The sequence below is a fragment of the Falco naumanni genome, chromosome 2 (genome assembly GCF_017639655.2).
Source record: "Falco naumanni isolate bFalNau1 chromosome 2, bFalNau1.pat, whole genome shotgun sequence".
In the NCBI taxonomy this organism is placed as follows: Eukaryota; Metazoa; Chordata; class Aves; order Falconiformes; family Falconidae; genus Falco; species Falco naumanni.
In genome coordinates, this window is record NC_054055.1 from 62,760,660 (window position 1) to 62,784,071 (window position 23,412).

Below are 23,412 nucleotides of genomic sequence, written 5' to 3' on the forward strand. Positions count from 1 at the left end.
ACAGAGGCATAGACTCAGGCAGTCCTCTTGTAGACCAGCCCCTTTTATAACTCCAATCCCAGCTGGGCTCAGATCGACCCAGTCCTGCATCCTGTTTACAGTTCTAGTGGATTTTTATCAGTACTGCAGAAAGGGAGTCAGATAATAACAGTAGAACATTTTAAAACGTATGTGGCACTTTAGTAAGATCCAGGTTTTTACAGGGAGATTCTTTGCAGACGAGTATTTGGTGTCTCATGCTTACGTCTAAATCATGATCTATGAAACTAAAAAAAATAAAATTACTTTGCCTCCCTGAGTATAATTCTGCTGCAATTATGTCATTTTAGACTTGGCCTAGAAAAGCTTTTAATTTCAAATGAAAATAATTACTCCTTTACTCTATTTCTTTAAGAATGCGTGAAAAACTCGTCTTGAATGAAACAACTCAGGTTTCAGTTGCCAAAAGAAACAGTTGATGACATATTTTCTCCCTCCTTTACTCTCAAGAAATCACAATTTCTTTTAGGCCTGCAGGCAGTTTCTGCAAAATTCCCGAAGTCCAAGTATCTTGTTTTAATTTTTGTGAACAAACCTTATTGTTAAAAGGAAAAAGAGAAAGCTATTCAGATGCAATATTGACTTCGTTGAAAAGCGTTTCAGATTTTTCACTCCAAGTGATACTTAAATCACATTGCATGCTTACATTCATAATTATGTATTATTGGTGTGTTTATACACTCATAAACATTATCAAACAATCCCTGTGAAGGTTACTGCACAGTGTCTTTCCTGGGATGTTATGCTGGGAAGTATAGGTACAGAATTCTGTTATCTGCTTTCTAATGTATCTTGCTCTCTAAATATTATTATTCGGTGCCCTAAAGCTCTCTTTTTACCTTAGCTCTTACTGAATTTGTTGTATATAAACAATGTCAGAACAATAATAAACATAGCTCATATCTTGCCATATATGTTTTAAATGCTTACATTTCTGGAGGCTAAAAATGCTCATTGTTACTATGTTCCACTAGCTAAAACATTAACAGGAAGACCAACACCTACAAAATTGTTTTCCTCTGAAAAATATTTTGAAATCCCAACAGGAAAAGTTAGCAATACTATGTTCAAGGGATCCAGGATCAAAACTATGCAGTTTTACATGTTCTTGAAGTTCACATTCAGTGACATATAAAGGTCCACTAAAATCACGTATTTTTAATCTCACACGTTGCCTAGGCAAAAGCTATACACAGGTATTCTTATTTTCTATGCCGAGCTTCCTTAATGCCCCGAGACTTTAAAAATCAGGGCTTGATAGGACTGTATCTGCTACCAAATCCAGTCTCCTGCAACTGTGGGAAGCAATGCAATAGGGACTGATCTCAAAAATATTCTCCAGAACATCTATCCAATTATTCCCCATACAATAAAGGCATGACACATCTCTAAAACATGGTGCATTTAAGACTACTATACAAAGGACCAGATGCCTTGAAGTATCAGAAAAAGAGCAGGAGATAAGACGATTGCCAGTAATACATTGAATTGCTGAAGTGCAGAGAATTTGTTATCCAGAAGTGAAAGCAGTCACTTCCTTAATGATCTCTGTCCATCTGCCCAGAGGAAAATTGTTTCCTATTTCCTGACATGTAATATCTGGTAATTACAATAAATTGGCTTGTAAATATGGGAACAAATAATACTGACCGACAACTTAGAAATTTGGAAAGCAGCTCCTTGTATGGAGAAACTGAACAATCATATTGATCCTTAAGTCTGAGCACTGAGAGCTTGGGATCTGATGCAATCACTGCTAAAGCAAGTCAATTTCTTTCTGGGAGTGGGATTTATTGCTTATGTATGTTTAGATTCAAACAATTGACAGTGATATAAATACCAATAAACTCATATCAAGGTTTGGGGGAGGAGAGGGAGTCACAAATGGTGTTGAAATCCTTTATTTTTGAATTATTAAAACAACACTCCAGTGACACCTGTAAGAACAGTCTCTTCAAAAATTCATGCATGAATATTTGTAGTCAGCTTCTCAGCTATGGAAAAGAAGAACTCATTGATCATTTGTATGTATTAGTTTCTTGTTTAAATATTGCTTAAAAGTTGGCTTGTAAAATCACCCTTTTAAATTCAAAGACATATGTCTAGATTATTATACTTTATCAACCATAATGTGATCAAAGGAGACATTGGAACAAAACGCTGATAGAACCTGATGACCAAATCACAAAGAAGAGGGTTTTTTTCCCAAGGATGTGTTTTTCTGTGATCAAATAAAATTTGCACTCTAAGAATCCTTAATTATGCAGTTGGTGAATACATCATGAACTAAATGGACAGAGGCACAGATTGACATTAACTATGACATGAACTAAATGGACAGATTGCTGGGTAAGTGCTGATTGGAAAGGAAAGTAGTGAAAGAGAAAGAAAGATAACCTTTTGGGATGGATATGCATATCTGGTAACAAAAGTTGGTAGCATTAACTAGAATTTGCAATACTTGAGATACTATAGAAATAAGGAGGGGACTAAACCAAGCCTCCTACAAAATAATGTGCCATTAAATTCAGTCAAAAAAAATTCTGACCTTTTACTTAATCTCATATGTATTTTTCTTCCTTTCTTTCCAATTCATATAAACTTAGGAAATGTTCCTTCAGAAGACACAATGGGTCATAAACTTCCCAATAAAGCAACTGCTGAGTATAGGGAGGTTTCCAATATGACTGAGAACTAGTCTCAACTAAGAAACCAGTAAAAATTACACAGGAATCAAGAAACTGAAAATACATTGATTTTAAACTATACTTTGTTTCCCAGGCCCATTCCTTGAAAGAACCAGACTGACAGGATCATAGCTTTTTACCCAAAATACTAGACTTCTGGCCATGTTTAACAAAGGTCCTTAGAAAAGGGAAGTAGCAAGAACCCTTCTTTCCCTAGACCATCCTGTTGTGAAGAAGGTTCATTTCTCTTGTACCTAAGGGATGATACCAGTGACAATGGATAAACAAAAGACATCTGCAAGAAGTATGTTAGAACTTATGTAGAGTTCACTGTTAAATCTGAGTATGCAAAAGCTATCTACAGCATACCTCCACCACTTTCCTTAACAACAACAAAAAAATAATCACATAAACAGGTATAACCCCCTTTAATGGTTACAATTTATACTTCACTTAAGAGGTAAGAAACAAACAAGTCATCTTCATAGTCTTCATGGATGTGGCACAAATAACCTAAAGTGACTGTTTCACTCTAATGATCATTACTTCCTTTGGCACCTATGGAGGAACAACATCCAGAGCCATGTACACATCTCCACCACTTCCTTTTTTACCCATTGACAAATCTTTTCTAAATCCACATAGAGTTCAGGGTGAACTGTGCCATCAGGAGTTTTAAAGCAAACCCACAAGATTATGCTTCCTTTAACCAGTATTTATGACTTAAATATAACATCTGAGTTAAATAATAACTACTGATTGGAAAAAAGACACTTTTATGCCTGTCTCATAATCATAATATTTTTTTAACAGTACACATAAACAGTTAGGTCTATTCGTAGTAATGCTGCATCCACAATTAGTTGTATGATCCAATTATCTAGCTGCGAGCAGAAATGGCTACAGTCAGGTGTCAAGCTGAACTGTTTTCCAGGAGCAAAAGCCAGGTAAACACTATATTTTTGCCACTACAGATTAGATCTAGTCAGAAAATATGTGAAATGGTGATGGGAAAATTCGTCTGACAGCATCCAAACAGTATTTCAAGCAAAATTCTGCCACGCATTTTGGAGAACTGTCTTGGGAATTGATACGTCTGGCTTTCCCTGTTCAAAGATGTTCATCCAGTATGTCTGCTTGCAGTGCTCAGGTCCTGGAATTCCTTATCTGGGAGTCTGATTTGGATCCAGCTTGAGCTATAGATACTGGAGTATTATTTAGCTGTAGGGTGACCATGTCCTCAAGCCATGAATGAGAGTCCTGGATCTGCAGCCCTCTACTTGATAGACCTTCAGACCAAAATGAAATTTAAAGTTTCCTAATGTCATTCTAGACAATTTTACTCTTGATTTACTGTCAGAGCAAATTAAATTTATTTCTTTTAAAATAAAAAAATAAAAAAATAATTAACAATTGTAGGCAGGACAAACTATTTCTATATATAATATATAATATATATATATGTTTCATGGCAATCTGCTTGCAAGAGGGGAGATAAAGATGGAGAGTTTTGTCTTGAGTGATGAGAAAGAAGGGAAAATGTCTGGTTCATCTTATAAACTTCAAAAACAGGTGATTATATCTGCAACATACTCCTACAGACTTTTGGAGAGATTTGGTACTTTGCATAGATGAGCAACAGTAAACCTACATCTGCAACAGAATGCATCACAATTTCATTTTGTTTGCTAGGAAATATCCAATACTTCCACTTTCCAGTCTTGCAGATTGTACCAGGTGATGACACTTCCTAATAAATGATCATGGGTTTCACATTATTAATGATTGTGAGGTGCTCACCTAATAGAGGTATTTATGAATGCTGGTTTCTAACATATTTTCTGACATATTTCTAACATGTATTACCTAATACAGAAACAGTCATCATTAGTTAAAAACATAAAAGCAGCATAATTAATGTACCTAGCAAGAAAATCTAAAGCCTCATTTATTTCAGAATAAACTTGGTGCATAACTGTTTATAAACAAGGGAGCAGAAGTGACTGGAATGTCATTCAAATTCATACTTCCTTGATAAAACTAACTCAAACAGAAATTAGCTACTCTGCTCATTAATTTTATTCTTCATTTCTTCATATGTTTTGGGTAGGGATGACAGCCCCAGCCTGCCCTCCAGTTGTTCTAGGAATAGATAATTGCTGTACCGATTACCTCCGTTCTAAATCATTACATGCATGGTGGCTGCTAGCTTGTTTTAAGTGCAAACTAGATGTGAAAAAACACAGAAAAATCGAAACAGAAAAGTGTCAATCATTTTCTCTTTAAAATGCTAGCTTGAAATAGTAAGAAGAGTTTTATGGCAGGTTTGGGGTTTTTTTGGTTTTGTTTTTTCTTTAAATGTCAGATAAGAATCAAACTGTCTGAAGTACCAGGGGACCTTGACTACCCTGTCTGTCCTTATCTAAATGATAAAAGGCTTATGCTGGCTTTATTGCTTAAATCTGATATATATATACAGTAGCACTTTTCTTTCCTTTTGCTGTAGGAAGAAGAGAAATGGCAAAGCAAACATCTGCTCATAACTGAAAGCTACCCAGGCAGCAGGGTCCTTTTGTGAAACTATACCATAACTGTTGACCAGCCTGGAACAGTTCAAAGTAACTTTAAAATGATGTGGCAAAAAACATACCCTAGAGGGTAAAAAATACTGCCTCAAAAATATACAAACTTGCTCTTACAAACTCTTATAGCCACTGCTATCTCTGATACTAAGAAATCAGCTTTATAAATGTACCAGCTACAACAATTATAACAGCTCTATTCAGAGGTGAAGCAACAGAAAAGATCCTACCAGGTACCAGAGAGTAATGGTGTGACTGTAGCAGTGACATAAGTCTGAATAACTAACATTGCCTTAATTTTCTTATTACACCAGTAACGTTCCTCTTTTGAGTTTAAAGTTTAGTCTTTTGTGCAACATAATATTTATTGGTGAAAAAGGGCAACCCTTAAATTTAAGCTTTTGAAAGTTTTCAGTTTACCATATATGTAAGTAGAGGTATATTATTCTAAACTTTTTGGACAGTTAGTGGAATGAACAGGTGGAAAAGAAAAGGCGGAGCTCTATACTGAAAAAATACTATTAGTCAAAGTCTAAAAACAACCCCCAAAATAAGAAATATTAATTAAATTTAATTTTAGTAGTGATATTTCTATAATATTTTAATGACACAAAAGATTCTATTTTAATTTTTTACCTTGCTACACAATTATGTGAAATTAGAACAACTGAGAACTTTATTTAGTTTCCTATGTAGCTATAGTCATCTGGGACTGGAAAAAAATTTTCAATAAACTTATGTTACTTTTCTTTAACTTAAACTTCTCCAGTTTGCTTAGGGTTTTCCTGACTTTGCTCAACAGGCTTATACGTGTTAAAGTTTGATTTTCTAGGTATGCCTGCTCTGGGAGTCTTCAGGTATGACCTGTATTTCTGGACCTTGGCATTAAATAAACTTCATTTAATAAACTAGACTATACATTTCATACTTATATTCCAGCTCTGCAATTTAAAATGGTAAAAAGCTCTGATTTAATGAACTAAACTAAACTGAGTCAACACTGCACACACAAATTTTCAGTATCAACAGTATGGAGATGTGGAATACACTAAAAAATGGTAACTGTGAAACACATTTTCTATTAATTCTCATCAGAAAAGTTACTGAAATAAAATGAATAGATAAACAGTACTTCCTACTTCTTGAAGAGTATACATTTACATCTAGATTGCATGAGATTTTATTTGATCCTTATTCAAACAGAAGTTTCTCCTTCCTTCTCTTTAAATGAAAAAATGAAAACATTTGAAACATAAAGGTATTTGGTTTTTCTAACCAAACCTCTAACTACTCTTGTGTAGGTATGTCAAATAAAAGGAACAAATGCTATTTGTCTAATCAAGATATGGTTGGAAGAAAAAAATTCTAATAATATTCCATGCTTTGGAGAAAAATAACACAAAACATAACAAACCTTCCCAGAACTCAGGAGTTTGTTCAAATTGTATTTTATCCCAGTCTCTATTTGCTTTCCCAAAGCCTTCTGGACTGTCCTTCCACTGTGGGAGAGGAGCCATCATTTATTTATTGTAGCCTGCCCCTTGCTTGAAGGGCCCTATTAACCTCACTGTCAGGCCCAGCCATCTCTTCTTGGGTAACCGTGAAGGACAGCTTTCCTGTCATCAAAAGATGACAGAAGAACATCACCTTTATCAGTCTTCTTTCTCCTGGCTTTTCCTTACCAAAAATAGGCAAAGCTACACAAGTGTTTTATGCCCATAATTAATTCAATCACATTCTTTTGAAAAGTTGTCAAGTATTTGGAAACTTCCAAAATGAATTTGTCTCTTACCTCTTCAGCATGTTGTATGTGTTATTAAAAATCTGAGGTGAGTATTTGAAGGGGAAAAAAGGAAAATCCAAAGCTTAAATTTCCACTATGGGACCTATTCTGATGTTCACCCTATTCAATGTATATCCAAATACATCCTTTTCACTTAAACCTTCGCACCCAAGGCACAGCAACAAGCACCTTTTTGGATTACAATATAACTGAAGTTTCAGAATTTCCTGTAGACTCTTTGCTCCCAGAATTGTTCCTCAGTATCTTCCAACACCATCCTATTTATGTATCCATTTGCTAATCTGGTCTGTGCTTCTGATAATCTCAAATTGCCAGTGTGGAATTGCACATGGCTGACTCCTCATAACTCCTCATGCTGTGAATTCTCCCCATTTCCCATGTGCTGCAGCTGGCTGTGGGCCCCCAGGAAAAGGGCAGCCTACATCCAAAGATGCCACGGGGCCTATTTTCTAAGCATGATCCCAGCACAACCTTAACGCCCATGATCAGGTACCTTAAAAAGAAGAAAATCAGAGTATAAACACTCATCACATGATGCTTTATTATGTGGTTCATTTAAGTATATGCTCACCTTCCCATTCAGTTTACGATACATGCAGCCATACAAGCATAATACAACCAAACACACCACAAATCAAATACATGGAGGGAATCTGATTAAGTGAAACAAGATTTGATTATCAGCAGAACAGATAAAAATCCTTCCCACTGAAGACTATTTCCCAGCCAGATTTCTACTTTCTACCCCCAGGTGTTCTGTTGTTTCGCTTACTAGCAGAATACATCAGAAACAGGCATGCAGCACAAAAGTCTTCACTTATTTAATAACAGACCTATACTTTTGCTCTTAGTTTCCAGGGAGGCCAAATTAATTGGAAAGTGTCTGTGGAAACTTCTAGCTCAAATATTACCATTTTATGTAAAACTCAGTTAATAAGAATAGAATTAGAAGTACTGCTAAAATTTAACTGCAATAGTCGTTTTCATGCAAACACAATATGAGTAAAGACATCTAACAGCTTCACACTGGTATGAGCTGAAATGGTGAGGGAATCACAGGGAAAGCTAAGGCAGTTTTCAATAGAATCTCTTGCTTTCTTAAGCAGAAATTGTGTATAACACATGTGAGAAGGTTCTATTAATATCCTTGGACAAGCCTGAAAGGATTGGAGCAGAGAAGTGCGTCTTAGTGTTGTTTCATGCCTAACAAGCTGTTTGCTGCTTTCTCTAATATGTATTCCTTGTCAAGCTGTGGAGGTGTTGAGAAAAGTATTCTCCATGTCTTTTTCCCATCCTTTCTCATAAAACATTGATGAAAACAGAAAAGGAACTGCACTAGGGAAAAAAGTACATACAAAACACCACCTTAAGCTGAAGTATTTTTAAAGCAAAAACCTCACTTTTCCATTAAAGTGTTGAAAGGGTTTTTTTAAAAAGTATCCCTATCCAAAAGGAGTTCTAGCTGACAGAATACTTGGAGGAAAAGTCTTTAGGCTATCATTGGCCACATAAAATTATAAAAAATGTATGTATTTTTAAGACAAAACACACACAAGAAAAGGAAATTTAAAAATCCATCTGGGACTGCAAAAGGCTCTGTCCTCACTAGATACATATTCTAGTAACTGAAATTTGTTAAGAGCTTTGTACAACAAGATAGCAACAATTTTAGTTAGAGATCATCTGGGTATATACTTAAATAAATGCAGGCTGTGCAGTCAAAGACTTATCTAAAAAGGACACAGATCCACTTCCCAATGGTAAAATTGAAAGCATACTTACTATAATGAATTGGATGTCTTTGCCTTTGATTTATTCTCTCTTCCACAAATAGTCATTGCAAAGACTACAACAATAACCACATGGCGTTTGATAAAACCTTCATGTTTCTGCTGGGTAGTGACACAATTCACAGCAAAACTACAATCTACACAGAAGTAGAATCTTCTACACTTCTTTCTTTTTTTTTCATGGCTAAATGTCTTAGGAGGGTCTATTCTTCTAAAGTCCACCAACTGAACTTTATGAAAGGGTGTCTAGTACATACTCAAAGAATGCCCTCTGTTTAATGAGTAATTTTCCCCAGTAAATTTTCAGTAAATGCTGAAGTTCCTTGATGCCCCTAGTAAATACACATGAAATTCAGCATAAAGTATGAAAGCAGCAGTACAAGGACACATGAATTGGAGAAGTGAGAAGAGGAAGAGACACTGGAAACTGCTTCCAATCTATCTGCTGAGAAGCAAGCTGCAAGGAAGCTGAAATAACAGCAAATGAAAGAGCTGGAGATATAGGCACAGAAATATACAGATTATATTTTTGACATTTTATGTCTTGTAACTCTTTGATGATTTTTCCAATTTCTTCACTCTTCTCTTTGGCTGAGTAAAGGTGATTTAACTCTTCTTTCAAAGACTGCCTAGTATGAAGTATGATCCCTCTCTCAGCCTTTTCAGTCCTGCCCCAAGATTATGTTTTATATTCTAGATATTTTTGGAATTCTTGAGAGTTGAGAAATGTGCTTTCCAGGTTTTTTTGGCTTTCCTCCCCAAGAGGTGGTTTGAGGTCAAGTAATACTGAGTGCCATCCAACAACCAAAAGAAATGTCTTCTCTAGACAGCTCTTCTCTGATAAGAAAGAGCTTAGAACTCTAAGAGTACTCTTTTTTTTTTTTTTTAAAGAAAACTAACACACGTTCTGCTATGACTGCACTTCACAAATTTAAATATTAAAAAAAAATAGAAAATGTAACTTAGTTAAATTTTTGCTGTGTATTCATAGGATGCAATATTCTTTCCCCAAAAAATCTGGTTTCTTCTATTACCTATTTGATTGCCTGAGCTGTGTAACACTAATAAAAATAACTCATGGGATACCTTACTTTATAGAACTGGGATCACTCTGAAACCTTATTTTATTTTGTAATAAATTCAGTGAGAATCTGTCTTGATTTTCAATGAAAATTGAAAAGAACAATCAAAATTTCTTTTTTAAATCTAAAGACACAGATCATCCTATAGAGATGGCTGAGGAAAGGTCTTATGAGATTTTTTTTCCCTGGCTTGTGGCCATTATTCTGTGATTCAGTGTGCCCATCAGGTATTGACAAATATGTCACCAGTGACAACACTGAGCTAAGGGAATTAACACAAGCAGAGATTTCTTGAACTATCTGGAAGGGAGGTTTTGGAATTGAATTAAATGTGACTTCACAGACCACAGACTCATAGAGCTTGACAGTAGTGGTGAAGACCTTTTCCCTGTGAATGTCTGTTTCTCTTGAATGGTGCACATTTGGCACTATTGAAATGGTATTCTGTTTGGATAATAATCTAATAAATCACATTTCTCAGGAGGAGAAAAAATGTTTTGCATCTCTACACTAGGCAACTGGCAGAACCAAGTGGCTCGTAAAGAGACCATGGAATTAATATTCTGTAACTGTGCAAGAAAATTACGCTGGGTAGGATCCTATCCACCAGTCACACAAACGTGCCAAGGAGTGAGAGTGTGATGCAGTTTTGATATAGATTAAACATTTTAACAAGATGAAAATTATCAGCTTAACCAAAGGTTAGAGCAGGGTACTGATAGAACTGATTTGATTCCAGTCCAGTTTAATTTAAATGCTGGCAAGGAAACCTGAGGCAGTAAATGACAAACTGGTCACTGCCAAGATGTTTTGGACCTCCTTTTTACAATATGAAATTGTTTGTTTCTGTGGTTTTTTTCCTGCCCCCTTGCAATGTTTATACTATTACCAATGTAAGCAAGTGAAATCTCAGTCCAAAATGCAGACATTTGGTGGAAAGTCTATGTTTTCACAGCTTTTTATGAGACAAGTCCTACTGTGAATTACAAGTGAATGATGACTACAGAGGTACCCACCCAAAAGAATATTGCTGATTTCCATCCCCTCAGTGGTCAGTCAGCCCTCTCTGTCTTTTATTATTCCTCTTGGAATGACTGTTAAGAACAGCTGAGTTCATCTCTCTGTCCTGTATTACTAAAAGAACTTTTTGAAAAGAGACTTAGCTTCCACTATTTCATTATGAATCTTATCATCTTGTAATAGGTTGACACAGGCATTCATACCCAAGGCCAGTTATTCTGGCAAGCCACAAAGCTGCCATTGTACAGGCAATCCAGCTTTTAGCAGAAGAGAATGCAATGTTGCTATGGTCAAAATCCATTTTTAATGTGTAAAGCAGCCTTTCAAATCAATCAGAGGCAGTGGGCTGTAAAGGAATTGCATCCCAAGGAATCTCCTTGCACTTCCATTTTAATGCACAACATCATTGCAGATCTCACATCACATAAAATCTGACTTCTGTGAGAACAAATGAAGACATTAAATTCTTTTAACTGCCACTGACATGGCTGCAAATATAAATCATGTCCAGAATTGCCTGGAAGTCACAAACCTAAAGTAGAAAACAAAATAAAATCATCAAAATTACTTCAGTTTTGTCCTGGCTCTATGCTATGCACAAATAAAAACCTGTATGCAGGACTGATGCTCAAACTGTGCAAGCAGTTACCTTTATGAGAACCTTCATGCTCAGAAGTAGCGTGAATTGAACCAGCAAGGAAATTCAATGGGAAAACACCCATTCATATGTGTTTTGCCTGTTCAAAGCATCAGATTACCGTCAAGTGTCAGGTGCAAATACTGCCTTTTCCTTCCAAATTCTATTTAGATATTATAAACTGTAAAGACCATGTAGAATTTTAAAGTTTCATCCATAAGGTAGTGCAGTATTTCATCCTCTAGAACATTTCCATGCATCAATGAAGGTGAAACCTCCAAGACACCAATGAAAAGTTTACCAGCCCTGCAAGGATCTGACAGGTTTCTCAGCAGTCTGTGAAAACAACTACTGCTGCTTTAGGAAACTGAGCAATTGGAAGGAATTTAAAATTTCAGCAACAAACACAAAAACAGCTGCTGGCAAACAGAGTGCTAGTTACAGACTCAGTACAGCAAAAATACTGATGCTCTAGTTCAAGTATCAACAGCACATTCCCTCATGGCACAGCTAGATGACTTCTAATTCCCATATCTTCTACTGAGTACAGGAAGACTGTTGTTCAATCTGTCGGCAGCGGAGGGGAGGGGGATAGGGGGAAGTCACTTATGCCAGTTTGCTAAGAAGAAATAATATCCATCTTACAGCACAACAGCAGCATAGCAACAATGCGCCAATATGCGAATAGCAGAGCTAGAGCCCTGCGTCTCAGAGATTTCTTGATTGTGCTAAACATGTATGATGAATTTTGCCTCTGCAAAAGTCAGTCCCACTGTACACTTACTGCTGGTATTGTTGAAACTTCAAATGCTAAATTTGCAACTGCTTGGCAAGGCCTAAGGCACATTCCCTTGGACTGTGGCAGAGTAAAGAGGTATGTGACGTCCAGGGAGGATTTCTTGTCTAGAGACAATGTTTCATGGGGATATGCTATGGACGAAGTGGTTACTAAAATGTGGTAAACAAATTGCTCCAGGGTATGGGCAACAAAGCTATCAGTATTGCAGAAAGTTATGGCAAGCAGCAGTAGTTGACTAAATATCTACTTGTTTTATTCACTGTTTGTGGCCTGCACTAGAAATTGTCCAGCAGTGTGCAGGAGCTCCTGTGGCAGGCATGGCCGCTCCTGTTACACTGTCTCCTATGCAGTGCAAGAACCCATCTAGTGTCCTGGTCCTTGTGTGCATTTCAGTGGGAGATGGCAAAAAAACTTTACCCCAGTTATTGTTTGGTTCCTTTTATGCACTGTGAAGGGAGCTGTTCTCTGCCGTCCTTCAGGAAAGACAGTACAGATACACAAGGATTTTGTGTGAATGAGAAAATCTTGTGGTTTTTGTTTCACATCTTCCCTTTGGTCAGAGCTTGCTCAAAAGAGCCCAAAGCATGATTCAGGTATTCTTGTTTTATGGAAACACCTCCATACATTATTCCCCACACCCCCACCCTCTCCCTTGTAACTTTTTAACTAATGATTTAAATTTTTAATTTCTTTGTTTATAAATATTTAAAAGTAGTACAAAGAAAAGGAATTAAACACACTTAACAGTCTTCCACTTAAAGAATACAGTGCCTTAAGGCAGTTCCTGGAGAGAATAAAGATGAAATGATTCAAAAGACAGTGTTTTCCTGGTTTTAAACAATGGTATTTTTAAAAATCGTTAAACAGTTGAGAAATTCAGAGGTTAGGTGCTAGGCATTTATAATGATGTTATGACTGAAATCAATAGTAAAAGCCAGAAAACTGCAGCAATATGAGAGGACAGCAGAAAGAACTAAAGGCCTCTGCCCAAGAAAAATAAAACAAAATCTGCATACATACAAGGCTTCAGATACATCAAATAGAAGTCAAAATGAACTCTGACAATACTAGAAGAAAAAAAAAACAACAAAAAACAAAAAACCAAACCACACAGTGAAACTATGGAAAGTGCTGATAATTTTTTAAAATAGGAAACTCCATTATTGTAGAAATATACCATTGCAATTTCTTCAAATCCTCTTGGTTGGGGAGAAACAGAATGATAGCTACTCTCCCTGTAAAGTTTTTTAAATACCCATGAAGGCTGCTGAAGCACAGATGAGAAGGTGTGCCCAACTCTCAGCTACAAAGGATCCCACGAGAGCCAAAGAAACTGAACACAGCCTGATGCTTACTTCTTGCATTCCTATGTCACTGTGGGATGAAATCTGAAGTATTGTGAGTATTGTGGATATAACTGGAGCATCATTAGGGAACAGCAAAGTTCCTTCCATATATTAGGTGTCACTAAGAAAAAAACCCAACAACTGCCTTTCAGCTTGAAAGAAAATGACTTCACACTAACAGATTCTCCTGTGTCCACCAGCTCCAGGTACTACCTATTCCATTCCTTTTTATACACTTCTCATTACTGTACTTCTCACTTGGAGTAATTAAACCCCACAGATGTTAGGAATTAAGAATGTAAATATATGAGATTGTAAGGAATGGAAACATATATCATGTCCTTAAAATCAGCTGCTATCACACTGCATGGCAAATTAAAATAATTAAACCTCCTATATGGCGTTCCATATTGTTTCACTGATTTTTGCTTGGTCTAATTTAGACAGTTCAGAGGAGGTAGAATAGCTAATCAATAGTGGAATAAGGTGCAAATCATGATCCTGGATGCTATAAAAGTGATTAAATTTGTTTAGAGGATGTGACTTCAGTGACAAAGGCACACGGGATACATGTTAAAGTCATTATACTAATTGACAGCCGTGTGACATAAGAAAAACAACCAAACAAAGGAACTTCCTTAAGGAGAAACATCTACTTAGCCACAGGAACAGGATTCCCTTCTGCAAACTTCAGAAGTTATAGGAGATTCTTAAATCTGAAACAATGTAAATAAAATCTAAATGTGTTATAAGAGGAATACATAATAGCCCACTGATGGATAATCTGAAGAACTGGCTCCCAAAAGATGAAAAGCTGTCTCTGTGAAATAATCACAGTATTTCTCCAAATTAGCTAACTTTTCTTCAGGACTAGAGAACAGTTGGAATAAGTTTCCTTAATATTTCATAATTTCCACTGGAAATGGAGAAAGGTACTTTTGCCACAAAATGTAGAACAGAAGAAAGCTTCATAGGTTGAAATGTGAACTTTTCTGTTTTTCAACAAGATATTCACTTTGAAATTGTACAGTGAAAAAGAAGCAATACATATCTCCTTTCAATTCTAGCATGCTTTCCTGAAACTGTTTTAAAGGCAATGATCAATAAAATATGCTTGATCACTTATAAAGGAAGTGTGATGAATGATACCTCAAAATTACCATTACTGCTTTTCCCATGACTGAGATTAGAATATCCACAGGTTCTAATTGCTTGCATTCTCTTGTTAGAAGTCAGACTTTTATATGCATTGATTCTACAGTAAATCCAAGTTTGTGTACCCACCTTTTAATCCAGGCAGAACTCCTACAAAATACAAAAGTCAGGATAAACGCTACACTAATCAAAGTTACTTAGTAATTTTTATTTTATGTTTTATCAATTTTAGATAAAATTCCTGCTCTGTTCTGTCACTTTTAAAAAAAAAAAAATATTATTTTGTGAAATAACTTGCATTTTATTCTACCTTATGGAAAGGGTCAAAGTTGAAGGTAGGTTTTTTTGAAAGGTTGCTATGAGTAGGCAGATAATACACTCCAGTTATAAAAAACTTTTCATCATATGTCTTCATTGTTTGTGTATCATTTGTTGTGTAAGTGAATATAAACTAATTTCAGTGAAGAACATTCTTGTGCATGGTTATGGTTTCAACAAAAGCCCTGGCTTTAGCATTTTTCAGCAAGCATGAAAATGTTTTCTTTAGATTTGCCTTTTTTTCCTTAGTTTTCTTTTTTTTTTTTAATTGCTTTCTCTCTCGTTCACTTTTTTCTCCTATTGTTCAACTGTTGCTTACAAATGCAATTCATTACTGTCCGGTTTCCCTGGGAAGGTGACATTAAGCAAGACTGTTCTCTGAGAAACAATCCAAATCCAAATCTGTTTTTGTAAAGGTTTTGTGTATAGATATTTCTCAGAAAAGGAAGTCTGTCTCCCTCAATTTTAAAGCTATTTTCTTCTTTCAAGAAAAAGGATCAAGATTCTTGATTCCTTGAATAAAGTAAAAAAAAACCCCATAATAATATATTTATTCACTGGAACTATTACTCCAAGTCCAGTAACATCACAGTAATTATGTTTTTACTAATGTAGTAATGAAATAATTAAGCACAGAATAACTACCATTTTCTCTTAATTCTTCTGTGTTCTCTCTTATTCTGAGAATCCATAGTGTTAGGCCATCTTTGGTTTTAAGTTACATCTCTGCTCTGGCAGCATTTCCTGTTATCCATGGCTCAATATAATTCAAATCAGTACAGATGAGGGTTCAAAAGTAACTAATCTCAGCTATTTATGCAAAAGCTGTTGGAACATGTGAAGTATATATATGAAGGCAAAATTGTAGCTTAGAACTTTTCTCTACAGAAGTAGGTTTTGAAAACATTTGCATATTTAATAACTAGTGAGAAAAGGTCAACTCCATCAACAGCAATGCTATAACGCTACATAGGAACCTGCAGAATAAGACTTCAGTATTTCTGGTGTTGAAATTATGTGGTCTGCCCACTGTTGAGGCCAAAGGTATAACTAATTCCTGTAGCCCTCCTATAAAAATCAAACTGGCTGCTACCGTCTAAATCACAATACAATAATGTGTACTTCTGAAACGCAAAAAGATGATAAAGAATGTAAAATATGTGAAATTACCATAAACCCATAGGAAATTAACTACTAATCAAGAAAGGAGACACAAAAATATATGGAGATTTAAAACTGTAAACACTAGAAAGGAATTTAGTAATTTTTTTCTAGTAATTCCAAGTAAAAGGAATTAGCCTTTTAGTAGGAACCCAGTAAGTTTTTGCAACAAAAATATTGCCTTTGAAATGCATGAATGTTGTACAGCTATACCTTTACTCAGGTAGTCCTTCGCTTGCTAAAGGAGAATTTCTTTCCACATTTCTTGGAGGTGCTTAATACTGGCACTGTAAAGAGCAGGTTCTTTGGAAGACAACTGTTGTTAATCGACTTTTGTAACACTACTAATTTTTATTTTTAATAAAGTAATCACAATATTCCTTGATGGTTCTATTTGATTATTAGGTTATTTCAGATTTACTTCACAAGATGGGAAAATTGATGGTTATTTTTCTAATTAGACATAGAAACATACCCCAAAAGGCATGCAACTGAACACAAAGAGTGGCCATTTAACATTCATAGTTGCTTAAATGTGACTTAAATTACTGACATATGCAGTTAATATGGTTCTATGCATGAGAAAGCACTATGATTTCATTAAAAAAACCCTCTGCCATTTTAGTATAAATATCCTGGATCTGGCCTGAAAAATCAATATTCCAAAGACTATGACTCACCAGTTGAAAAACTAAAAACAAAGATCAGATCCAGTAATCTCAGTAACTAGGGTGCAGCATCAGAAAAAAAAAAAGGTATCTTGAAAATGCTTCTCACATGGACAAAGATTTCATCACAAATCTTCTAGGGACCCAGCCATTGGAAAAATAATTTGTTTCCTTTTCACTGACTTGCAGCTAATCTGAGGTCACTTTTCTTTGTATTTTTAAAGAAGCTACTTTATCATATTCTTCTTCCATTTTGCCAAAAGTCAAAAGGATTTATTGCAAAGTCCTCAACTAAGCAGAAATGTGAGAGACAATAATGCCTGGGCATTTCTAATAGCACTCACAATAAAAAGTTACTCCATTGGACTGTGTGAATAGTACCTGAATATAAAATCAGACTCCCATCTTGCATTCTGCCAGCCAGATTTAAACATGTTTATATATACACAAAGATGCACACCAAAATAGTCAGACAGACAAGCGCGCACTCTGTATTACTTCTATTTCTCTTCTTTCCAGCCCTGCAGAAGTGCAAGAACACAAAAACATGAGGAAGGAGGAAAGGAGATATGATCAGCATGTCAGAAAACGCTCAACACCCTTTTAAGAAACAACTGAAAAGTCAGATTACAGCCACAGATCTCTTAGGCAGAGTCAACTTAGCCAGTTCCCAGCTTCCACAGCTATTTGCTTGCTACAGTACACATGCCAGCAGCCACCCCTAGGTGATGGATTTCCACCATGATCATCACACTGTATCACATTCCAGATGATGAAGCATCTTAGCATTGAATGACTGGTAGTAAATCAACTTTATTAACAGTGCCCACAGAAGTCACCAGTTCCTTCCCAATCCTCTCTCCTCTTTTTCAAAAGGGCAATTCATGAACTGAGATTGAGTAATGGTGTGGCTGCTAGCACAATTTATGAAATGAAGATCATATCTTAGAGGGTGAGCAGTTTGTGTAGTAATAGTTTCAGCTGAACTATTTGGGAAGAAAACTTCACAACCAAAAAGGCTTTCTTACTATTCAGTTACCTTCTGTTGTACGTAAATCATCCAAACATCCTAGGGATTTAAAATGTTGGAGATGGGCTTATTAGGGAAATGCTGTTTCAGCAGAACACCATAGCATGTACATCAGCCTTAAGTGTGTGGCTACCCTGACTGAAGTCAGAGACAGCTTAGGCACAGAGCTGGGACAGGAATTATATTTCCATCTACAGAGGGTTTAATACTATATAAATGTTCTCCTCCTACAAGTCTAAGTGCTTTCAACAGATAGAAACATAACCTACAATGATATTAGTATACCAGGAAATACAGTATTATTACAGGAGTCATCTTATTTATGATGTGCGGGAAAGCAAGGGAAAGGGAAAAAGGAAGGGTAAGGGTAAGGGTAAGGGTAAGGGGAAGGGAAGGGGAAGGATAAGGGGAAGGGGAAGGGGAAGGGGAAGGGGAGGGGGAAGGGGGAGGGGGAGGGGAGAGAAGGAAAAGGAAAAGGAAAGGGAAAGGGAAAGGGAAAGGGAAAGGGAAAGGAAAAGGAAAAGGTAAAGGAAAAGGGGGAAGAGACGGAAAGGAGTGAAAGGGGGAAAGAAAAGAAAAAAAAGAAAAACTATTCAGATTCATGACAGGGAAAAGAATATAAAAAAAATGGAGAAGAAGCCCACAAAGCAGTCTCAGGAAAGCATGAATAGCAGAGAATTGTAGGCAGAAAAAGACATTCTAGAGAAGAAAAGGAAAAGTGTAGTAACACCAGGAAACAGGATGAATCAAGACAGGATGAGCATAAAATAGAACAATGGAAGGGTTATAGAGAGGTAATGAGACTAGGTGAGGGGAACGAACGAGATACTGGGCTTCCCAGAGAGAGTGAATATAGGAATCGAGTTGCACTTACTACTGATTATGAAAATTTAATGAAAGAGGGTAGTATAGGATCCGTCACCTATTATAAGAACTACATTTGGCAGAGTTGCTTTTTTGAGAGATTTAGATAAGGTATTTCTCTATTTTTTTCCCTGCTTAGTATATCCACAATATTGCTTTGGTCTTTGCCTGTTAAAAAGATGCTCTGACTGACTTCGAGATAAAATCATGCATCTCTAGGAAATATGTTTTCATGTGTTACAGTTCTCACAAAAGCTCATTCTTTCCCTTTTAATGCATTCTCTTTCCTACAGCATAGAAGTGCTACCCTGAGACATACCTTCAGAGAACCCTTGCTCTTCTTAGGTGTGTAAGGCCATTATAGAGAGGCTTTAGCCTCAAGCCTTATGAACAATACCACTGGAAACACATAGTAACAGAGACATTCACCGCCAATTGCTTAATTCTACCCAAATCCAAGAGCCTGATTATAGATGCATTCATACCTGATGGGATGCTACCTTCTATCCAAAGGCCATCTTTCTACATACTTTAGAATTTTCCCTGTAATTGAAGATCCAGAGTCCAGAACGCCTATGTGGCAAAATGGTTTTCATGCTTGCTTTGAGAATTAGAACCCACTACAGCAGTATTTTGTTAATGTTTACAAGATGAAAATGGCACTCTTGGGCAGCAAACCTCTTTAGCTACACAATGCACACCTTTATTTCTTCTACTGCTTCTTTTATGAGAGGCATTTCTAATCCATTGGCTAGGATGCAGTATATAAAACTGAACTGCTGGGTTGGATTATTCATGTGTGAGTTTCCTGACAGTGCAAATGACATACAGCTAATAATAATCAAACTAATTAGCACATGTATAGCACTTTGTATCTTGGAAGCGCCACACAAACCTTAAATAATTAATTCTCACAACACCCTTGTGAGGAAAGGAAGTAATTACCCTGAGCCTCATATAACACATGGAAAGAGGTTGAAGTATTATTCTGGTTGGAAGACATAAACCATGTCTTTATGGTACATGGCGCTTTATGTCTGCGATTTCTCAGTGATATTGCTCTTCAAGAATCTGGCCTCCAAGCTGGGCTTTTACTCTGGCAGGGGAGAGGGGACAGCCTGGCTGGGGTGGTCTGCACCATCATGGCCCTGTTCCATGCAGCCCACATAGGCTGCAGAGCCGGTGATGTAGGCAGGCGGATGCCTTGCTTCTTGCTACCTCCTCCTTAATTATTTTTTTTAAGCTCCTTTCCTTCGGTTCCATTATGTCCTACGCATGTTGTGGTTCCAGTAAGGCCTTTATGCCTGTGGTGGCCTCCCTGTGTTTCAGCTGCAGCCTGAGTGGCACTTGCAAACCTTTTGGGAGGGATCTCCCATGTACGGCTGACCCTAACTCTCGGCCTGTGCGTCAGGGAGGAACAACAGACAGGCCTCCCTTATTTGGCTGTGAGGGCTGAGGGAGGGAAAGAAGCAAAATTATTTCTGACATTAACATAAATAGATTTGCCTTTTCTATTCTACACATAAGGAACAGGCCTGTTATGTGAGAAGAGGCCATGTTCCTGTGATTCATTTTGGGAACAAAACCAGTTTTAGGATAGTTCCTTTTAGTAAAAGCAGGTTACTGTGTGACTCAGAACTAAAATCTGCCTTCTTGCATGCAAGTAAAATAAGCATAAGTATTCACACAACACCCTACTTATCTCCCAGATTAATTCTGTGAACCCATCATACAGAGGCAAAATGTGCAATGCAAATGGAGCAGCCCAGGTGTTGAGACAACAGGTTGACAATTACAAGAAATACTCCCAAATTAAATATATCTAGGTCAAGAGAAGGTCAGGACTACATATAGTTTCACTAGGCTTTGCATTTCACTAGCATTACTGTGTAATCCAATCTGTTGTGGTTATGGAGTATGTGTAAAGGTTATGTGGTCCTAATACCCATTTCCAAGGACAGGCCATTGCACTGGATGCTGCCTTCAAGAACTTACAAATTCAAAAATGTAGAGCATTTGAAACTACAAACCACCTGCAGTGGCTGCATTTTTCATATCTGTAAAGCACAGAATGTCCACCAGTTAGATACTTTTTTTTGTCATTCTAATAAATTGGAAAATTGAGTGTGCTACAATTTTCTGCTCTTAGAAAACAATGAGAATAGATAATAACAGGAGATGAAGAGTAAGGCTTTTCTGAACTTTGCTTTGTTTATGGATTTCTCTGAAGAAGCAACAACTCATGCAGTGCTTTATCTCAGACTTCCAATAATACTTCTTGTTCAGCTTAACTTTTCAATGCTACCTCTTAAAAAGAAGTGCACTATATGACAGATGTAGTATCTACATGTAGATGTTTCTAAGAGGTCAAACAAGTTCAGGAATCAAGTCAGAACTTACTTTAAATGAAAATGAAAGAATTAGGTAATTCACCTAATTAAGTGTTACATATTTCTGAAACAATATTGATATTGTAGTGTAGGTATATCAAGGGAGGTACCTAATGGTAACTAATCATCTATCATAATTGCCAGGACTTCAATTGTCAACGATAATTATGCATAAATTCCTCTCATTATACATTTAATAACTCAAATCCAACTTAACTTATAATTATGGCATAGCCACCAGATGGTAAATCCAATAGAAGTGTCTCACAAGTAAACAAATGAACCAAAATAATCTCCCATAATATAAAACCAGCAGGGAAAAAAACCAAGCAAACCGAACCAAACAAAATAACAACCACACAACCCCCCAAAAAAACCCCAACCCCTCAACTGTTCATTCCCATGATGTTTTCAGTATGTATGGTTATGAAAGATTTAGTGCTTTACATTCAGCTTCAATAAGTGAGCCTTGAATCACCCTGATAACTGATGAAAACTAAACACTGATAACTGATGAAAGCTCTAGGCAGAGAATAATCTAATAGCAGAAGCAACATTGTGCTGTTCCTAAATCCCTCTTGCCATGGGGTGCTGCTTGGGGAAATAATGTTTCTTTGGGATACATTAATTTTCCAGGCATCTTTATGTTTCCAGAACCACCCACAAGATCTGCTCCATAGTCACTTCTGACTGACTCATTGTCTCACTGTGATCTAGCGTCAGAGTGAATGGGCCAACTCCACTTCTGACTCTGTACTTGCAGCTCTTTAAATTCACAATTTTTGTGGTCTGTAGAGTAAAACTACCCGTGCTTGGAAGTGTGCTACACTCAAGACCCTTGCTGCTGTCTGTTTTGACCTGGTTGGTAAAATACATGAAGTTGCATTCCTCACTTAAACCAGTAATTTAATAGCTTTCTGCACATTTTATCTCTCCAGTTAAGACTATATATTAAAGAGAAAAAAGTCTGTATGTATGTTTATAGCCACATTAAAAAAATCTATTTCAAACAACTGATTAAGATGGAGTTTATATTTCATAATTAAATAAGTCTACACAACTGCTGTTACAGGAAATGTGTTTAAAATTCATACACACTTATTAAAAATGCCAAATTAAAAGAGAAGGAATTAACAGAAAGAGTCAGAAGCTGCCATATACAGCTTTCACAATGTTTAATAGGTGAAGTTTGCAATTGAGAAGGAGTTTTGATATTTAATTAAATCTTTTAAATACAGAAAATAGTCTAAAACTTTAAACAGTTTCTAGAACTTAGTAACATATGTTCTCTTTAGTAATGTATCTATTATCAACATATAATTAACGTTACCATATGTTTCTAAATAATGAGTCTGACATAGATTCGTATACAAATAAGAATTTTAGTAATTAACTAATTAATACACGGCTTCAATAGTTATTTCCACAGCCGACTTGGCTTTTGAGTTGCAGCTGCATTTCTACATTTTAACCAATAGGTGGCACCAATAATTTCTAGAAAATTATAAATTTAACACGTTTTTGATTCCAGGTGATCGGTAGCCAAACTAACAGCTAGATATAATTAATAATTATATATCAGTAATTGGACCATGAGGGAGGCATACAAGGAAAAAAAAAAAAAAAAAAGAAAAAACAAACTAACAAGAGTTATGAAACTCAAAACCAGATGGAGTAAGAAATGATAACCTGATCAGAGACTGTCAGATTTACAAGAACTGAATGCTGGCAGCAAAAATACAATAACATACAAATTGATACAAATTAGAAAGGCAAAAATTAGTGAGACACAAATTTCTGTGATATCATTGTTTTTCAGTTCAGAAAATAAGATCCCTATAATGTGTCTCAAGCCAATGAAAACTTAAGGCACCTTAAAGTTTTTGTAAAAATAGGTGAATGTAACAACATTATACATATATATGGGAAATTTTGGATTGTGCCAAATCTAAAGGAAAATGAGTGTCTGAAAGGACAGCTTGGAAAGTGTGAAATACACCCAAAAGCTGGCAAACTGTACCTGTGGCCCAGGGAAGGGCA

General features: G+C 36.3%; 1 protein-coding gene across 1 annotated transcript in view; it reads right to left on the reverse strand.

Annotated features, from left to right (window-relative positions):
- Nucleotides 1–23,412, reverse strand: part of FAM155A (family with sequence similarity 155 member A) — a 487,856-nt gene that overhangs the window by 264,392 nt on the left and 200,052 nt on the right.